The sequence below is a fragment of the Callorhinus ursinus genome, unplaced genomic scaffold (assembly GCF_003265705.2).
Source record: "Callorhinus ursinus isolate GAN/ISIS: 27379988/994484 unplaced genomic scaffold, GSC_fseal_2.0 scaffold11, whole genome shotgun sequence".
In the NCBI taxonomy this organism is placed as follows: domain Eukaryota; kingdom Metazoa; phylum Chordata; class Mammalia; order Carnivora; family Otariidae; genus Callorhinus; species Callorhinus ursinus.
Window position 1 is genome coordinate 54,465,825 of NW_027397073.1, and position 21,282 is coordinate 54,487,106.

The 21,282-nt window shown below is 38.1% G+C and overlaps 1 protein-coding gene across 1 annotated transcript in view; it reads right to left on the reverse strand.

Annotated features, from left to right (window-relative positions):
* Window positions 1–594: 594 nt before the first annotated feature.
* Window positions 595–21,282, reverse strand: part of AKAIN1 (A-kinase anchor inhibitor 1) — a 235,161-nt gene continuing 214,473 nt past the window's right edge. The window contains exon 3 of the transcript XR_012380076.1: window positions 595–630. The gene's annotated coding sequence lies outside the window, so the exon portion shown is untranslated. The remainder of the gene's footprint in view (window positions 631–21,282) is intronic.

Sequence of the window (21,282 nt, forward strand, 5' to 3'; positions counted from 1 at the left end):
ACACACGAGAGAGAGAGAGAGAGAGAGAGAGCACATCTTCTTTATCCATTCATCAGTTGGTGGACATTTGGGCTCTTTCTGTAATTTGGCTACTGTTGATAATGCTGCTATAAACATCAGGGTGCATGTATCCCTTCAAATTAGTATTTTTGCATCCTTTGGGTAAATACCTAGTAGTACAATTGCTGGATCATAGGGCAGTTCTATTTTTAACTTTTTGAGGACTCTCCATACTGTTTCCCAGAGTAGCTGCACCAGTTTGCATTCCCACCAACAGTACCAGGAGGTTCCCTTTTCTCTGCATCCTTACCAATAACGTGTTGTTTCCTGTGTTGTTAGTTTTAGCCATCTGACTGGTAGGTGATATCTCATTGTAGTTTTGATTTGTATTTCCCTGATAATGAGTGATGTTGAGTGTCTTTTCTTGTGTCTGTTAGCTATCTGGATGTCTTCTTTGGAAAAATGTCTATACATGTCTTCTATCCATTTTTATTTTTTTTAAGATTTTATTCATTTATTTGACAGAGAGAGTGTACAAGCAGGGGGAGCAGCATGGAGAGGGAGAAGCAGACTCCCCGCTGAGCAGGAAGCCCGACACAGGGCTTGATCCCAGGACCCTGGGATCATGACCTGAGCTGAAGGCAGACGCTTAACCAACTGAGCCACCCAGGTGCCCCTTCTGTCCATTTTTAAACTGGATTTTTTTGTTTTTGGGGTGTTGAATTTTATAGTTTTATATGCTCTTCATACATTTTGAATAGTAACTCTTTATCAGATATGTCATTTGCAAATATTCTCCCATTCAGTAGTTTGCCATTTAGTTTTCTTGATTGTTTCCTTCACTGTGCAGGAGGTTTTATTTTGATGTATTCCTGATAGTTTATTTCTGTTTTTGTTTCCCTTGCCTCAGGAGACATATCTAGTAAGAAGTTGTTATAGCCAATGTCAAAGAGGTTACTACCTGTATTCTCTTCTAGGATTTTGATGGTTTCCTTCTCACATTTAGGACTTTAATCCATTTTAAACTTATTTTTGTGTATGGTGTAAGAAAATGGTCTCATTTCATTCTTTTGTAATTTTTAAAAAATTTTTTATTGTTATGTTAATCACCATACATTACATCATTAGTTTTTGATGTAGTGTTCCATGATTCATTGTTTCTGCATAACGCCCAGTGCTCCACGCAGAATGTGCCCTCTTTAATACCCATCAACAGGCTAACACATCCCCCAACCCCCTCCCCTCTAGAAACCTCAGTTTGTTTTTCAGAGTCCATCGTCTCTCATGGTTCCTCTCCCCCTCCGATTTACTCCCCTTCATTCTTCTCCTCCTGCTATCTTCTTTTTTTTTCTTAACATATATTGCAATATTTGTTTCAGAAGTTCAGATCTGTGATTCAACAGTCTTGCACAATTCACAGAACTCACCCTAGCACATAACCTCCCCAATGTCTATCACCCAGCCAACCCATCCCTCCCACCCCCCCACCACTCCAGCAACCCTCAGTTTGTTTCCTAAGATTAAGAATTCCTCATATCATTGAGGTCATATGATACATGTCTTTCTCTGATTGACTTATTTCACTCAGCATAACACCTTCCAGTTCCATCTATGTCATTGCAAATGGCAAGATCTCATTCATTTGATGGTTGCATAATATTCCATTGTGTATATATACCACCTCTTCTTTATCCATTCATCTGTCGATGGACATCTTGGCTCTTTCCACAGTTTGGCTATTGTGGACATTGCTGCTATAAACATCGGGGTACACATACCCCTTCGGATCCCTACATTTGTATCTTTGGGGTAAATACCCAGTAGTGCAATTGCTGGATCGTATGGTAGCTCTATTTTCAACTGTTTGAGGAACCTCCATACTGTTGTCCAGAGTGGTTGCACCAGCTTGCATTCCCAACAACAGGGTAGGAGGGTTCCCCTTTCTCTGCATCCCCGCCGACATCTGTCATTAAATTTAGCCATTCTGACGGGTGTGAGGTGGTATCTTATTGAGGTTTTGATTTGGATTTCCCTGATGCCGAGCGATGTTGAGCACTTTTTCATGTGTCTGTTGGCCATTTGGATGTCTTCTTTAGAAAAATGTCTGTTCCTGTCTTCTGCCCATTTCTTGATTGGATTATTTGTTCTTTGGGTGTTGAGTTTGAGAAGTTCTTTATAGATTTTGGATACTAGCCCTTTATCTGATATGTCATTTGCAAATAATTTCTCCTATTCAGTCTATTGTCTTTTGGTTTTGTTGACTGTTTCTTTTGCCGTGCAAAAGCTTTTTATCTTGATGAAATCCCAATAGCTCATTTTTGCCCTTGCTTCCCTTGCCTTTGGTGATGTTTCTAGGAAGAGGTTTCTACAGCTGAGGTCGAGGAGGTTGCTACCTGTGTTCTCCTTTAGGATTTTGATGGACTCCTGTCTCACGTTTAGGTCTTTCAACCATTTGAAGTCTATTTTTGTGTGTGGTGTAAGGAAATGGTCCAGTTTCATTCTTCTGCATGTGGCTGTCCAATATTCCCAACACCATTTGTTGAAGAGACTGTCTTTTTGCCCTTGGACATTCTTTCCTGCTTTATCAAAGTTGAGTTGACCATAGAGTTGAGGGTCCATTTCTGGGCTCTCAATTCTGTTCCATTGATCTATGTTTCTGTCTTGTGCCAGTACCATACTGTTTTGATGATGACAGCTTTGTAATAGCACTGGAAGTCCAGAATTGTGATGCCGCCAGCTTTGCTTCTCTTTTTCAATATTCCTCTGGCTATTTGGGGTCTCTTCTGGTTCCATACAAATTTTAGGATTATTTGTTCCATTTCTTTGAAAAAGGTGGATGGTATTTTGATGGGGATTGCATTGAATGTGTAGATTGCACTAGGCAGCATTGACATCTTCACAATGTTTGTTCTTCCAATCCATGAGCATGGAACATTTTTCCATTTCTTTGTGTCTTCCTCAATTTCTTTCATGAGTATTTTATAGTCTTCTGAGTACAGATCTTTGCCTCTTTGGTTAATTCATTCTTAGGTATCATGGTTTTGGGTGCAATTGTAAATGGGATCGACTCCTTAATTTGTCTCTCTTCTGTCTTGTTGGTGGTGTATAGGAATGCCACTGATCAATGTGCATTGATTTTATATCCTGCCACTTGACTGAATTCCTGTATGAGTTCTAGCAGTTTTGAGGTGGAGTCTTTTGGGTTTTCCAATAAAGTATCAAATCATCTGCAAACAGTGAGAGTTTGACTTTCTCTTTGCCGATTTGGATGCCTTTGATTTCTTTTTGTTGTTTGATTGCTGTGGCTAGGACTTCTAATATTATGTTGGATACCAGTGGTGATAGTGTACATCTATGCTCCGTTCCTGACCTTAGGGGGAAAGATCTCAGCTTCTCCCCGTTGAGAATGATATTCACTGTAGGTTTTTCATAGATGACTTTTATGATATTGAGGTATGTACCCTCTATCCCTATATTCTGAAGAGTTTTGATCAAGAAAGGATGCTGTACTTTGTCATATGCTTTTTCTGCATCTATTGAGAGGATCATATGATTCTTGTTCTTTCTTTTGTTAATGTATTGTATCACATTGATTGATTTGCGGATGTTGAACCAACCTTGCAGCCCAGGGATAAATCCAACTTTGTCGTGGTGAATAATCCTTTTAATGTACTGTTGGATCCTATTGGCTAGTATTTTGGTGAGAATTTTTGCATCCATGTTCATCAAGGATATTGGTCTGTAATTCTCCTTTTTGATGGGGTCTTTGTCTGGTTTTGGGATCAAGGTAATGGTGGCCTCATAAAATGAGTTTGGAAGTTTTCCTTCCATTTCTATTTTTTGGAACAGTTTCAGGAGAATAGGTATTAATTCTTCTTGAAATGTTTGGTAGAATTCCCCTGGGAAGCCATCTGGCCCTGGACCTTTGTTTGTTGGGAGATTTTTGATGACTACTTCAATTTCCTTTGTGGTTATCAGTCTGTTCATGTTTTCTACTTCTTCCTGGTTCATATTTGGTAGTTGATACATCTCTAGGAATGCACCCATTTCTTCCAGGTTATCTAATTTGCTGGCATAGAGTTGCTCATAATATGTTCTTATAATTGTTTGTAGTTCTTTGGTGTTGGTTGTGATCTCTCCTCTTTCATTCATGTTTCTGTTGATTTGGGTCATTTCTCTTTGCTTCTTGGTAAGTCTGGCCAGGGGTTTATCTATCTTGTTAATTCTTTCAAAGATCCAGCTCCTAGTATTGTCGAACTGTTGTACTGTTCTTTTGGTTTCTAGTTCATTGATTTCTGCTCTGATCTTTATTATTTCTTTTCTCCTGCTGGGTTTAGGCTTTATTTGCTGTTTTGTCTCTAACTCCTTTAGGTGTAGAGCTAGGTTGTGTATTTGAGACCTTTCTTGTTTCTTGAGAAAGGCTTGTATTGCTATATACTTACCTCTCAGGACTGCCTTTGCTGTATTCCAAAGATTTTGAACAGTTGTGTTTTCATTTTCATTGGTTTCCATGAATTTTTTTAATTCTTCTTTAATTTCCTGGTTGACCCATTCATTCTTTAGTAGGATGCTCTTTAGCCTCCATGTATTTGAGTTCTTTCTGACTTTCCTCCTGTGATTGAGGTCTAGTTTCAAAGCATTGTGATCTGAAAAAATGCAGGGAATAATCCCAATCTTTTGGTACTGGTTGAGACCTGATTTGTGACCTAGGATGTGATCTATTCTGGAGAATGTTCCATGGGCACTAGAGAAGAATGTGTATTCTGTTGCTTTGTGATGGAATGTTTTGAATATGTCTGTGAAGTCCATTTGGTCCAGGGTGTCATTTAAAGTCTTTATTTCCTTGTTGATCTTTTGCTTAGATGATCTGTCCATTTCAGTCAGAGGGGCGTTAAAGTTCCCTGCTATTATTGTATTGTTGTCAATGTGTTTCTGCTTTTGTTATTAATTGCCTTATATAATTGGCTGCTCCCATGTTAGGGGCATAGATATTTACAGTTGTTAGATCTTCTTGTTGGATAGATCCTTTAAGTAGGATATAGTGTCCTTCCTCATCTCTTATTACAGTCTTTGTTTTAAAATCTAATTTGTCTGATATAAGGATTGCCATCCCAGCTTTCTTTTGGTGTCCATTAGCATGGTAAATGGTTTTCCACCCCCTCACTTTCAATCTGGGGGTGTCTTTGGGTCTAAAATGAGTCTCTTGCAGACAGCATATCGATGGGTCTTGATTTTTAATCCAATCTGATAGCCTGTGTCTTTTGATTGGGGCATTGAGCCCATTTACATTCAGGGTAACTATTGAAAGATATGAATTTAGTGCCATTGTATTGCCTGTAAGGTGACTGTTACTGTATATTGTCTGTGTTCCTTTCTGGTCTATGCTGCTTTTAGGCTCTCTCTTTGCTTAGAGGACCCCTTTCAATATTTCTTTTAGGGCTGGTTTTGTGTTTGCAAATTCCTTTAGTTTTTGTTTGTCCTGGAAGCTTCTTATCTCTCCTTCTATTTTCAATGACAGCCTAGCTGGATATAGTATTCTTGGCTGCAAATTTTTCTCGTTTAGTGCTCTGAATATATCATGCCAGTCCTTTCTGGCCTGCCAGGTGTCTGTGGAGAGGTCTGTTGCCAATCTAATGTTTCTACCATTATAGGTTACATATCTCTTCTCCTGAGCTGCTTTCAGGATTTTCTCTTTGTCTTTGAGACTCGTAAGTTTTATTATTCAATGTCAGGGTGTTGACCTATTTTTATTGATTTTGAGAGGGGTTCTCTGTGCCTCCTGGATTTTGATGCCTGTTTCCTTCCCCACATTAAGGATGTTCTCTGCTATAATTTGCTCCAATATACCTTCTGCCCCTCTCTGTCTTTCCTCTTCTTCTGGGATCCCAATTATTCTAATGTTGTTTCGTCTTATCGTATCGCTTACTTCTGGAATTCTGACCTTGTGATCCAGTAGTTGTTTCTCTCTCTTTTTCTCAGCTTCTTTATCATCCATCATTTGGTCTTCTATATCACTGATTCTCTCTTCTGCCTCATTTATCCTAGCAGTTAGTGCCCCCATTTTTAATTGCACCTCATTACTAGCCTTTTTGATTTCAACTTGGTTAGATTTTAGTTCTTTGATTTGTGCAGGAAGGGTGTCTCTAATAACTTCTGTGCTTTCTTCAAGCCCAGCTAGTATCTTTAAAATCATGATTCTGAACTCTAGGTCTGACATTGTACTAATGTCCATACTGAGTAGGTCCCTGGTAGATGGTACTACCTCTTGTTCTTTTTGTTGAGGTCATTTTTTTCATCTTGTCATTTTGTCCAGCGGAGAATAGATGAATGAGAGAACAAAATGCTAACAGGTTAACAACGTCCCCAGCAAATATACTCTAAACAAATCAGAAAAGACCTGAAACCAGTGGAAAAGAAAGAAAAATAAAGCGAAAAAAAAGAAAAAGACAAAAACAAAGAAAAACAGAACAAAACAAAAATAAAACAGAGTATGATCAAATATGATCAGGCTTGTGCATAGATTAGTGCCACACACTAGATTTTGGGTGTATTTTGGTCTGTTAGAAGAAAGTGCCTCCTAAACTTTTAAAGAAAGAAAGACTTATATATGTACAAAATAAGGGTTGATACAATGAAGGGATGGAAGATGACTGTAAAGATGAAAATTATAAAAGATTTTATAAAAGGAATTGTTAAGATGAGAAGTTGTTTGAAAAAGAAAGAAGAAGACTTAAAAAAAAAGAATAGAAAAAAGGGAGAGAATGTGATAAGGCAGGAGACTAGAACTAAGCCATAGACTAGTGATTTAGGGTAGATTTTGATCCTTTAGAAGAAACTGTATCTCAAAATTTTAAAGAGAGAACAACTTACATATATATGCCAAAAATAAGGGTAACTACTATGAAGGGATAGAATATGACTCTATAAATGAAAAATAAAAATGTTTTTTTAAAAAAGGGATTGATAAGATGTTGGTTGAAAAAGGGAAAAAGAAAAATTCAAAAAAATAACCAGTTAAAAATATTAACTTTGAAAAACTAATGAATCATGGTAAAAAAAAGCCATGAATTCTATGTTCAGTATTCCCCTAGTGCTGGAGTTCTCCTGTTCTCCTTGATGGGTAAACTTGGTTTTGGCTGGTTGTTCTTGCTGATCTTCTGGGGGAGGGGCCTGTTGTCGTGGTTCCCAAATGTCTTTGCCAGAGGTGGAGTTGCTCTGCCTTTGCCAGTCTCGGCTAAGCAATCTGCTCGGGTTTGCTTTCGGGAGATTTGGTTCCCTGCAAGCTCTTGGTACAGCTTTGGAGGATGAGAGTGAAAATGGTGGCCTCCCAATCTCTGCCCGGAGGAGCCGAGAACTCGGGGCCCCGCTCCTCAGTGTGCCCCGGAGAAAAGCAGTCAGTCCCTCCCATCTCCCCAGTCTCCGGCCGCACTCCGTGCTCACCAGGCCTGTGACCGAGGTGTCTATCTCTGGCACCCGACCCCGTGTGGAGTCTCCAAACCCAGCAGATCCCTGTGGTGCGTTCCCGCGCCGCTCCTCCTGGGGGAGGAAGGGGAGTCTCCTCCCCGGCTCTGCCGCTTGTTGGGTCCCTGCTGGAGGAGCAGTGGCCCGACTGGGCCGCGGATCACAGTTTATGGCAACTCCGAGCTGAGAGCCCGCACCTCGGCTCCGTCTCTGCAGCCGGCTTCCCCTCTCTGATACCTGGGAGCTCTGCCGCACTCAGGTGCCCTGGTCTTTCTGTGACCCTAAGGGTCCTGAGACCACACTGTCCCACGAGGGTTCCACCCCCGCTTAGCCACTGGAGCGACTTCCCTCAGCAGAGCCGACTTCTAAGATTTCTGATTTTGTGCTCCGCGGCTCTATCACTTGCCAGAAGTGGCTGATGGAGGTCCCCTCCCCCGCCGTCTATCCTCCCAAATATCACCTCGGATTCACTTCTCCGCAGGTCCTACCTTCTAGTAAGTGGTCGCATTTCTGTTCAGATCGTTGTTGCTATTCTTTTCTTCAATCTCCTGTTGAGTTCGTAGGTGTTCAGAAAGGTTTGATCGCTATCCAGCTGAATTCCTGAGACCAGACGAAATCCAGTTCTCCTACTCCTCCGCCATCTTGCTCTGCCCTTTCTCATTCTTTTGTAATTTTTTAAATTTTATTTTATTATGTTATGTTAGTCCCCATAGAGGACATCATTAGTTTCTGGTGTAGTGTTCCATGATTCATTGTTTTCGTATAGTACCCAGTGCTCCATGCAGTATGTGCCCTCCTTAATACCCATCACCAGGCTAACCCATCCCCCACCTCCCTCCCCTCTAAAACCATCAGGTTGTTTCTCAGACTTCATAGTCTCTCATGGTTCATCTACGCCTCCAATTTCCCCTCTTCATTTTTCCCTTCCTTCTCCTAATGTCCTCCATGCTATTCCTTATGTTCCACAAATAAGTGAAACCATATGATAATTGACTTTCTCTGCTTGACTTATTTCACTTAGCATCATCTCCTCCAGTCCCATCCATGTGGATGTAAAAGTTGGGTATTCATCCTTTCTGATGGCTGAGTAATATTCCATTGTATATATGGACCACATCTTCTTTATCCATTCATCTGTTGAAGGACATCTCGGCTCTTTCCACAGTTTGGCTATTGCGGACATTGCTGCTATGAACATTGGGGTGCATATGGCCCTTCTTTTCACTACATCTGTGTCTTTGGGGTAAATACTCAGTAGTACAATTCCTGGGTAGTAGGATAGCTCTATTTTTAATTTTTTGAGGAACCTCCACATTGTTTTCCAAAGTGGCTGTACCAACTTGCATTCACACCAACAGTGTAAGAGGGTTCCCCTTTCTCCACAACCTCGCCAACATTTGTTGTTTCTTGCCTTGTCAATTTTTGCCATTCTAACTGGTGTAAGGTGGTATCTCAATGTGGTTTTGATTTGAATTTCCCTGATAGCTAATGATGATGAACGTTTTTTCATGTGTCTATCAGCCATTTGTATGTCTTCTTTTGAAAAGTGTCTGTTCATGTCTTCCACCCATCTTTTGACTTGATTATTTGTTTTATGGGTGTTGAGTTTGAGAAGTTCTTTTTAGATCTTGGATATCAGCCTTTTCTCTCTAGGGTCATTTGCAAATATCTTCTCCCATTCTGTGAGTTGCCTCTCTGTTTGGTTGACTGTTTCCTTTGCTGTGCAGAAGTTTTTTATCTTGATGAAGTCCCCAAATTTCATTTTCTCTTTTGTTTCACTTGCCTTTGGAGATGTATCTTGAAAGAAGTTGCTGTGGACGATGTCGAAGAGGTTACTGCCTATGTTCTCCTCTAAGGTTTTCATGGATTCCTGTCTCACATTGAGGTCTTATCCATTTTGAGTTTATCCTTGTGTATGGTGTTAGAGAATGGTTGAGTTTCATTCTTCTGTATATAGCTGTCCAATTTTCCCAGCACCATTTATTGAGGAGACTTTTGTCCATTGCATTTTTTTTCCTGCTTTGTCAAAGATTAGTTGACCATAGAGTTGAGAGTCCATATCTAGGCTCTCTATTCTGTTCCACTGGTCTTTATGTCTGTTTTTGTGCCAGGACCATGCTGTCTTGGTCATCATGGCTTTGTAATATAGCTTGAAACTGGGCAACGTGATGCCCCCAGCTTTGTTTTTCTTTTTCAACCTTTCCTTGGCAATTGGGGGTCTTTTCTGATTCCATACAAATTTTAGGATTGTTTGTTCCAGCACTTTGAAAAATGTCATTGGAATTTTGATCGGGATGCCATTGAAGGTATAGATTGCTCTGGGCAGCATAGACATTGTAACAAAGTTTATTCTTCAGATCCATGAGCATGGAATGTTTCCCCGTCTTTTTGTGTCTTCTTCAATCTCTTTCATGAGTATACATCACTTACCTCTTTGATTAGGTTTATTCTGGGGTATCTTATGGTTTTTAGTGTTATTGTAAATGGAATCGATTCTCTCATTTCTCTTTCTACTGTTGCGTTGTTAGTGTATAAGAAAGAAACTGATTTCTGTGCATTGATTTTGTATCCTGCCACATTATTGAATTGCTGTATGAGTTCTAGTAATTTGGGGGTAGAGTCTTTTGGACTTTCCACATAAAGTATCATGTCATCTGTGAAGAGAGAGAGGTTGACTTCTTATTTGCCAATTTAAATACGTTCTATTTCTTTTTGTTCTCTGATTGTTGTGGTTGGACTTCTACTACTATGTTGAACAATAGTGGCGAGAGTGGGCATCCTTGATGTGTTCCTGATCTTAAGGGAGAGGCTCTCAGCTTTTCCCCATTAAGGATGATATCTGCTGTGGGTTTTTCATAGATGGATTTTATGAACTTGAGGAATGTTCCCTCTATCCCTATACTCTGAAGAGTTTTAATCAGGAAAGGATGCTGTATTTTGTCAAATGCTTTTTCTGCATCGATTGAGAGGACCATATGGTTCTTCTCTCTCCACTTATTAATGTGTCCGATCACATTAATTCGTTGCGAATACTGAACCACCCTTGCATCCCGGGGATAAATCCCAGTTGGTCGTGGTGGGTGATCCTTTTAATGTATCGCTGGATCCTATTAGCTAGGATTTTGTTGAGGATTTTGGAACCCATATTCATCAGGGATATCAGTCTGAAATTCTCCTTTTTGATGGGGTCTTTGCCTGGTTTGGGGATTAAGGTAATGCTGGCCTCAGAGAATGAGTTTGGAAGTTTTCTTTCTGTTTCTATTTTTTGAAACAGCTTCAGTAGAATAGGTATTATTTCTTCTTTGAATGTTTGGTAGAATTCCCCAGGGAATCCATCAGGCCCTGGACTCTTTTTGGGAGGTTTCTGTTCACTGCTTCAATCTCGTTACTGGTTATTGGCCTATTTAGGTTGTCAATTTCTTCCTGTTTCAGTTTTGGTAGTTTATAGGTTTCCAGGAAAGCATCCATTTCTTCCAGGTTGCCTAATTTATTGACATATCGTTTTTGATAATAATTTCTAATAATTGTTTCTATCACCTTGGTGTTAGTCGTGATCTTTCCCCTTTCATTCATAATTTTATTAATTTGGGTCCTTTCTCTTTTCTTTTGTATAAGTCTGGCCAGTGGTTTATCGATCTTATAATTCTTTCAAAGAACCAGCTTCTAGTTCGTTGACCTGCTCTACTATATTTCTGGTTTCTATTTCATTTATCTCTGCTCTAATCTTAATTATTTCTCCTCTATTGTGTGGCTTAGGCATCGTTTTTTGCTTTTTCTCTAGTTCTTTAAGGTGTAGAGTTAGTTGGTGAATTTGGGATTTTTCTATTTTTTTGAGTGAGGCTTCGATGGCTATGTATTTCCCCCTTAGGACTGCCTTTGCAGTATCCCATAGGTTTTGGACTGATGTGTTTTCGTTCTCATTGGTTTCCATGAATTGTTTAAGTTCTTCTTTGATTTCCTGGTTGACCCAAACATTCTTGAGCAGAGTGGTCTTTAGCTTCCAAGTGTTTGAATTTCTTCCAATTTTTGTCTTGTGACTGAGTTCCAGTTTTAAAGCATTGTGGTCTGAGAATATGCAGGGAATAATCCCAATCTTTTGGTATCGGTTGAGACCTGATTTGTGACCCAGTATGTGGTCTATTCTGGAGAAAGTTCCATGTGCACTCGAGAAGCATGAGTATTTTTTTGTTTTAGGGTGGAATGTTCTGTATATATCTATGAGGTCCATCTGGGCCAGGGTGTGATTCAAAGCTCTTGTTTCCTTGTTGATTTTCTACTTAGATGATCTGTCTATTTTTGAGAGTGGAGTATTGAGGTCTCCTACAATTAACGTATTATTATCAATATGACTTTTTATTTTGGTTTACAGTTGGCTTATGTAGATGGCTGCTCCCATGTTGGGGGCATAGATATTTACAATTGTTAGATCTTTGGATAGACCCTTTAAGAATGATATAGTGTCCTTCTGTGTCTCCACCCCCTCAGGGATCCCAATAATTCTGACATTGGAATGTTTCATGATGTCACTTTTTTCTCTGATTCTGTTTTCATGAATTTTGAGTTGTTTCTACCTGGCCTTCACTTTTTCCTTCTTTTCTATCAATTGGTCTTCTAGATCACTAATTCGTTCTTCTGCCTCGCTTACCCTAGCTGTTAGATTACCTAGATTAGATTGGATCTCCTTGATAGCATTTTTATGTTCTGCCAGTTCAGCTTTCATTTCTGCCCTTAGAGACTCTATATTGACATTAATTGATTTCTCCGTTCTAGCTATCATTCATAACTGTTGCCCTGAAGTCCATTTCTGACATCTTGGTTATATCTGTATCCATTTGTAAATCTGTGGCAGAAGTCATTATCTCTGAGTCTTTCCTATTTGGGGGGTTTCCTCCACCTAGTCATTCTGTTGTGCAGTGGTTGAGGGAATGTACAGAGTCCAAATTATTTACCACAGCCCAAGCAAGATGCACCTGTTTTGTAGGATCCTTAGGGTTGCTGGCCTCTTGTTCTCCCAGCCTGTCTTCTGGGGGAAAGGGCCTGCCACAACCCTGTTACTCAGGCAATCCTGTTTGGGCAGAGTTGTCCTGGACCCCTGGGGGGGGACGCTCAGTGAGAACCGGTTTTTGGGGGGCTTTTGTTCTTTGGTGGCTTTCCCTGGCGCCTTTCCACATCTCTTCTGAGAGTCAGAGCAGAAGAAACCATTTCCAACCCTCTGCCTCAGAACAGAGAGATCGCAGTCTGTTCTTCAGTAAGCTCTCCAGGCCACATTATCTCCATTTCTGTCTGTGCTGCTACAAACTGCAGCATCCGGGTTGTGTGCCCCTCAGCAGGGCTCCCAGTCCTTGCCTCGTTTCTACCCTTTGTGCTTCTAAAACTGCCAGCCACCCCCCATTCGCATGCATGGCCCCACCACTCCAGGTTTCGATCTGGGGGACTGCCCTAAATTCCTTTCCCCACCACTACCAGTCTGCGAGTCTGTGCCCTGTCCCCAGCACAGGAGGCTATCATTCACCAGTGGTGTAGGTTCTTTCCCCCTTCTGTTTATCTTCTGATATGTGCCCGAGGAATCACAGCTCCCTGCTTCATACCTTGAAACCAACCACCTGTGATATTCTGTTTGTAGAGATCCAGATATATCTTTTTACATCTCAGACTGATTTTGTGGATGTTCAGAGCGGTCTGGTAGATATCCAGCTCAATTCAGGGGACCAGTTGGAATAGGGTCCCCTACTCCTGCACCATTTTTTTTCTCCTTTTTGCATGTTGATATTTTTAAAAGTATATCCAACACTACTACTAATAAAATTGTATTCATTCTTACATGCTAGCTTGAGTACATTTCCACTAAAAAAAAAAAACCAACAATTGCAACTCATTTGTGCATTTTCTTTTTTTACTGTTTTCTTGAACTACCAAAGAAACACATTTGTCATAACATTAAAACAGTACCAAAGTGTTTGAAATAAAAAGTAGTATTTTACTACAATAGAAATTAACGGCTATGAGGTATTAAACATGAAAATCTCATATGAGAAGAGAAGCACTGGCAGAATAAAAAATCAGCTTTAAAATATATCAAATAAAAATTTCCAACCTGAGGAAAAGATGAAAACAGAATGAAGAAAAAAAAAGTGAACAGAGCCTGAGACACCTGTGGGACACTATGGAACAAACCACTATTTGCATAATGAATGTTCCAATAGAAGAGGACACAAAGAGGCAGAAAAATTATTTGAAGAGATAATGACCTAAAGCTTCTCAAATTTGATGAAAAACATTAATTTACACATCCAAGAACTCAATCAACATCAAGTAGTACAAACTCAAAAAGCTCTACACCATAAGTGAACTGTTGAAAGACAAAGGGAGAATATTGAAAGCTGAAAAAAAGTGATTTATCATGTACAAGGGATCCTCAAATTGATTAAAAGCTGATCTCACATGGAAGCCTTAGAGGCCAAAGGTATGAGATGATACATTCCAAGTGCTGAAAGACACTATAAACCAAGAGTTCTATATGACAAAACTATTCTCAAAACACAAAAGAGAAATTAAGAGTTCCCAGATTTAAAAAAAAGGGGGGGAGGGGAATGTAATTTGTCACTAGTAAGCCTATCCTACAAGCAATACTAAAGAGAATCTTTCAGACTGACATAAAAGAACACTAGATAGTAATTTGAATCCACATGAAGAAATAAACTCCATGAAGGTAATTATATAAGTAAATATAAAAGGCAGTACAAATATAATTTTATTTCTAACTCTTTCCTTCATCTATCTGATTTAAAAGACAACTGCATTAAACAATAACTATAATACCATGTTGATAGACTAGTGCTATATAAAGATGAAATATAGATGACAATAATGGCACAAAAGGAGAGGGAACAAAGCTATTTAAGAACAAAGTTCTGTACAATGTTGAACTACAGTAATAATCTAAACTGCATTGTTATAAGGTAATATGTTCATTGTAATGCCCAAGGAAGCCATCATGAAAATAACTTCAAAAAGTTTACCAACAGAAGCAAGGGAATTAAAATGGTGCAATGTAAAATATTTTAAAGAAGGCATTATGAAGAAAGAGAGGAACAAAATATAAGATAAAAAACAAGTAGCGAATGGCAGACAAAAATCGTATCTTACCAGAAATTATTAAAAGTAAAAGGATTAAACACTCCCCCAAAATGGAAGAAACTGTCAGATTTAATTTTTTAGAAATATAGGATGTCTACAAGAGATAAACTTTAGATGCAAAGTCACAAACAGGTTAAAAGTAAAAGATGGAAAGATGGTCTACATGTAAACACTAACCAAAAGAACGCTACAGTAGCAATACTAAAATCAGACAAAACAATAGATTTTAAATTATTAACTGACACAAAGGAGGACATTTAAAAATTAGAAAAGGGTCAGCTATCAAGAATGACAATTATAAACATATATACACCCAACAACAGAGCCCCAAAATACATCAAGTAAAAAAGAACAGAATTGAGGGAGAAATAGACAATTTGAAAATAATAAACACTTTAGTATTATACCCTCAATAATAGATAAAAAACTAGTTATCAGATCAATATGCAAAAAGAAAAGTTGAACATTATAAGCCAACTAGATCTACTAGATATCTACAGAAAACAACATCAGAATAAACATTTTTCTCAAGTGCTCATGGAACATTCTGCAGGAGAGAATTCTTATAACTCAACAATAAAAAGACAAATAACTCAATTTTTAAAATAGCTAAAGGATTTGAATAGACTTTTTTCCAAGGAAGGTATACAAAATAGCCAGCAAGCATATAAATAGATGCTCAATATTATCAGTCCTTACAAAAATGCAAATCAAAACCACAATAAGATACTACTTCATATCCACTAGGATGGCTATAATTTAAAAAAAAAAAGTAAGAAGTAGGTGATGATGTAGATAAATTAGAATCCTTATATATTGGTGACAGGAATGTAAAATGGTAAAGCAGCTATGGAAAACAAGTTAGTAGTCCCTCCAAAAATATACAGTTACATATAACCCAAGAATTCCACTCCTAAGTATTTACCCAAAAGAAATGAAGCATATGTCCATATAACTTATATATGAATGTTTTTAGTAGCATTATTCATAAAAATAAAAAAGTGGAAACAATTCAAATGTCCATCAGTTGATGAAAGGCTGGATCAAAGGCGGTATATCCATACAATGGAATATTACCCAGCCATAAGGAATGAAGTACAGATTGCTACAACACAAATAAACCTCAGAAACACTGTGTTAAGTGAAAGAAGCCAGACACAAAAGGTCACATACTATTATGAAATATTTAGAATAAGTACACCCATAGAGACAGAAAACAGATTAGTGGTTGCCAGGGGCTGGATGGTGTCAGGCAGCAGAGGAATAAAGAGTGACTGCTTAATGCATATAGGGGTCTGTGGGCATAATGAAATGTTCTGGATTAGTTTCTGTCAATGGTCATACAACTTTGCATGGCATCAGACACTTTAAAAGGGAATTTCAGGTCACATGGATTGTATATCTCAATTTAAGCACCCACAGTTCTGCTACCAACAAATGACACTAATAAAATTTTGGAAATTTGAAATCATTGTATGCAGAGGAAACTACCATGTATTGGGTACCTACCTAGTATGTGCCTCGAATTTCACATGTATTATCCCCTTCAGTCCTTACATTATCATTCTTGCATAAATAACTTGTCCAGAGTCATATTACTAATATGTGAGGAGATTAATATGAGCAAACTTAGGTCTTCTGATTCAAAGTTCTCTTTTTTATGCCGCCGCATAACTTGTGTGGCTGCTAAGGAGCAAATAGAGTACGCTAATTGGGACCACGACAAAGGTCTGTATATTTGACAACTATAAAAACTGAAGCATAGTCATAAATAGCAAGTAAATGACAAGCCAAGAAAGAGATGCCCAATCTTTTTGGCTTTGCATCTCTATCAAATCTCTTATATTCAAGGTGGTGGCTTGGGAGGGCAGTGAAAACAATGAACGGAGGTAGGGAGGGGGGGACAAGAATATTCTCCATACAGAGTTGAAAACGATTTTGCAGTTTGTCTACTTTATTTCAACTTCACCTGAATGAAATCACTTTTATTAATAAAACTTTTCTCTGACACCTTGAACTCTCAAATGTTTTACAATTGTCTTTTATTATTGCAATATTCTGCTTTTTCAAATGAACACATTGTTTACTTAAATTGTTCCATCCAATGAAAAAAATAAATGATGAAAAAACCCAGAGGAAAGCAAGGGCAAACATAGGTAGGCAAGAAGTCAGAGGTTTCAAAGAAAAGGTGAAATTGATTGGTACGGACGTTAAAAGGAACTGGATACTAATTGTGTTTTATGCTTATTCATTTGGATGCCTCTGGATGGTAAAACAAGGTAGCAGAGAATAGAAGTGGGGAAAAGACCCTTCAGTCCCCCTTAGAAAATAGAAAAATTGAATACTCCAACTATTAAAGAAAGCTATGTCTAATAAATAAGAAATGGCTGCAGATTGCATTTTTCTAGGATTAGATTTCTGTCCAAATAACATAGATTTAAATATACATGTCAAAAAAAACTGCTTTTCAGAAAATAAAATGATTTCAAGCAGTTTTTACTTTTTTCTTTGTTTATCATGTTTTACCTCTTTGGCTAGAAAATTCTATTTGTTTATTGTTGCCAAACATATTTAATTACTGTCTGTCATATTTCATCTGTGAGTATATTTATTGACCTAAAATAAGAAGTCCTTAGAGGGTAGGATATTTCATGCAGTGTCATAAGTAGAGTTAGCACGTACTTCTGGGAATCAGGTGTCTTGATGTCCGTTATGTAGGGAGAAGATCTCACTATAGCAGATGCTGCTCTTGCCCTTGACATTCATGGACAGAAGTCCCAAAGGTGCTCTACTCTTTAATTTGCTTTGCAACCAAAGTGACCCATGGCTTTCATTATTAATAAAGTCATTAGTCATAGCACAGATGCATCCTGAAGACATGAATTTTAAATGTATACCCTGAACCTACATGTGAGAAGCACACTTACTAGGCCTATCTCATGAATATTTCTTTCCAGCTATAATAACAAAAAATTAGAAAGAGAAGAAATATGTTATTTTATAGCTGTGCTGTAAACAACACAAGCAAGTCCAGATAACTATTTCCTAGGTTATAATGCCCCAGAACTTTTCTTCCTGCTCTAGAGAGTTTGATTACAATTTTAGTACATAAATTTCTGTAAGATATTGGTATAGCACACAAAAGGAAATCAGAACTGACCTGAAGAATAGATTTTATGACTTAATTTAGAGCTACAGGGTAGCTCTAAAGGGTAACTAGAACTTTGAAGTCATTAGCCTCTCAAAACCACCCTGAAAAAGTAAAAACAGTATGTTTCCTATCCAAAAGTAACTTTGAGTAAGATTCATTGCCCTCACTTCCAACCAAATTACCCCCAGGTTCCTAAGTAGCTATTCCAGAGCTGCCATTGTTAGCTTGCTAACCTAGGAATATTTTTTTTAAAAAAACAAGTTCTATTTATATATTTACAAGAAAGCCCCTTTAAATATAGAGATACAGATACAAAATACAACATTATCTCTTATTTTCTAACATGTTTACTGGTAAGGATTTGTAAAGTACTGATTATAATGGTAACAGAAAAAGGTAAAGTTTTCTATTTGATGAAAGAATTTTGAAATCCCATCAGAAAATCCAGGGGCAAAGCATAGCTGGGGATTCAATCTGATTGACTCAGAATTCAGAAATATATCCTAAATTGGGACCTCTTTTCAGTCAGATAAGGTATACATTGTTTTCCAGAATTCTCCTTTACTCCGTTTTTTCATACTCTTTTTCTACCTAAATTGCACAAAATAATCTCTTGGAATTTTTCCCATATTTCATGTAAACCTTTTGGAAAATTCTTAACTATTATTCTCTACAACCCTAAGAGGAGCCACTTAATTTTAAAAAATGGTTAAATTTTGCCAGTGATGAAGTGAAGCTAGAAAATACCACTCCTCTACAAATAATCACTTTAAAATGATATCACCTAACATTTGAGTGCTTCCTATATGCTAGGTGATGTGCTCAGCAGTGAGGGTATTATGGTGATGGATTTCCCAAGGAAAAGATGTCATGAGGAAGATGACAAGGCAGGGCATTCCATGAGAATATCAAGTGTGAAGCCATAGAGGCTTTAATTCCTATGGCATGGTGGAGAGCTCTAAGCAAATGTCTGGAGTGCAGCATGTTATAAAGGAAGTGACACTAGGTGAAGAAGAATTATATACACATTTATGCTTACATATGCATAAAATGTATTTGAGAGGACCACAAGAAACCTAACACTGGCCAGCCTGGGGAAAGAACAGCGCTTTTCTGGAGAGTTCTTTTTTCTATCGCTTAATATTTTACCACATACTTGTTGATTAAAAAACTAATAATAAAAGTGACATATTTCATTAGTATCACTTCTTTATTTTATAAAAAATAAATTTTCTAGGAAAGGGAAAAGGCCATATGCTAGGCAAAAGGGAAACAGGTCCAGAGGATAGTAATAACTCTATGGGCAACAGGAAATGGGGTAACCAAAAATATGTTCAATAACTGCAGATTCACACTTAAGGTCCAGCCAGGTTTAGTGCCAATTTAGAAAAATGTTCTCCATAATTGACTGGCAACCTTGGTATGACACTAGTAAGCAAGTGGTGAGGAACTGAACTCATTGGATGTGGATCAAGGACAGCGAGGCATGGGAGTTGTGGGGACCAGAAAGAGAGGGGATTTAGTAATTCACCAGGATTTTTATTGCTTAAAGAAGTTAAGCCAGGAGACGAGTGATGAATTGGGTAAGTGACAACTACAAATTCTAAAGATGCCAAAGAATGGATATAGTGGAAATAAAGGAGGGAGAGAGTAGAAAGAAGAGAAGTTTTGGTCATCAAGAAAGACAGGTTTAGTATTTCAGAGAAGGGTATAGGGATGGCCATGGGAGATGGTGGCTGAAGAATCACAAGGGTAAAACTTAGCAGAATTGGGTGGGTCAAGGAATTTTGAGTCTGCAATGGCTACAGTGGCTTGGATAGATGAGTTGCCTAGAATGACGTTAGGACCTGGGTCTTCTCATTCATGACCATAAAGAAGTATTCTTGACCTTGAACTGGAATAAATTCATCTGTGGCTTGGTTAATCCTGAGAAGGTACATATGGTTTAATGGAGGCAGTGAAGGAGAAAATAAATCTTTTTAATAAAATATAGATTAATGAATAACTACTGTGGAGGTCTCAAGGAAAACTTGCCAAAGAGGTAATATTTAAGGCAGGTCTTAAAATTTAGGTAGGAATTCATCTGGTAGGAAAAAAAAAAAAACTTGGAGGAAAGCCTGGAGGAAAGACATAAACTGAGGCTGGGGTTTTTGTTTCTGTCCAGGAGTTACCTAGCTTGAAATTTCAGTTCTAAAAACTATTTCACTCTGGTACAGAAGCCACTCTGACTTCTTTTCATTTATGCAAATCTGCTCCTTCCTTCATGGGGTACATACTAATGTAAATACATAGTCACTTATGAGATGTATTTGTTTCCTATTCTGATTATTTTTGTTTCTTTTCCACATACAGGAGGCAATAACCTGGCCTAGCAATTCTGAGAAGGTCCTTAAAGCAGCTGTGAATTACATAATGAGTACACTGTAAGTGTGATTCAAATGATTAGAATTTGAGTTAAGGTGGCTTTTTGAAATTTGATATCCAAGAAGTGTCTACAACACATGAGGGAGGAAGTCCTTCAAATGTCCCTGGGGTGAGGCTTTAAAAATATTTAATCCAGGAGAAAGTGGTATATATAGTTTGGAGAACTGCTGCTGAGTTGGCAAGGCAAAATAATTAATAATATGCACCTCCAACAGCTCTATGAATCAAAATAAATCACAGAGAAATTGGATCTCCTACACCAATATGGGAGAATATGAAATATCTGCTGAGACCATTTTTTCAATCCCAATACGACCTATAATTCTTAGCCATTCCATTCCACAGCCAAAGCTTTAAATAATATCTAGGTATAAATACATAATTACTCATCACAAATAAACATTCCAGTTATGGAATTATCAGACATAGGGCTTTTGCGGTTGTTTTGTTTTTTAATTTTTGTTTTTATTTTATTCTTGGCTTATCTCCCTGGCCCTTAAAAAGTACATCTATAGTAAAATAAATGAATTTTCTTTGCGACCTACAGAACACAAACTGATCCTCCACTTTTGACAAGTAGATAATTCAAACTCTTGTTGAAATTACTAGTAATAATTCTTAGATATTTTATGCAAGTTAATTTCCCATAGGTTAAGCTAAATTAGCCTTGGCCTCATTCTCTTTATTTCTCCACTCCAAAACAAGGAATCTCATTCCCAGGTGACTTCCAAGTCAATGACTTGGAGAATGTGGCAGAATGAAGAGGGAAACTGAGGAGATGAAGATGAGGTCCTGCTTCACCAGTCTTAGAGTCTAACCAGAAGATAAGCATGAGCTATGTACCCAGTAAGTATAAGATGAAATTCTATCCCAAGCAATGTGTTCTGGGAACAAGGAGGAAGGAGTACCAAGTCTGAGGATTAAAGATCAGTAAAGCTTCATGGAGAAGAGATATTTTTGAGTCAGATTTGAAAATAGATGTATTTCCAGCAGATGAAAAAGGGAAAAGAATAATCCAAGCAGCCAGGATAGCCTGCTCTAAGAAGACAGGCCTGAATGTACAGGCAATATTAAGAAAACAGTAGGTGGTCCAATCTCAAGTTTAAGAC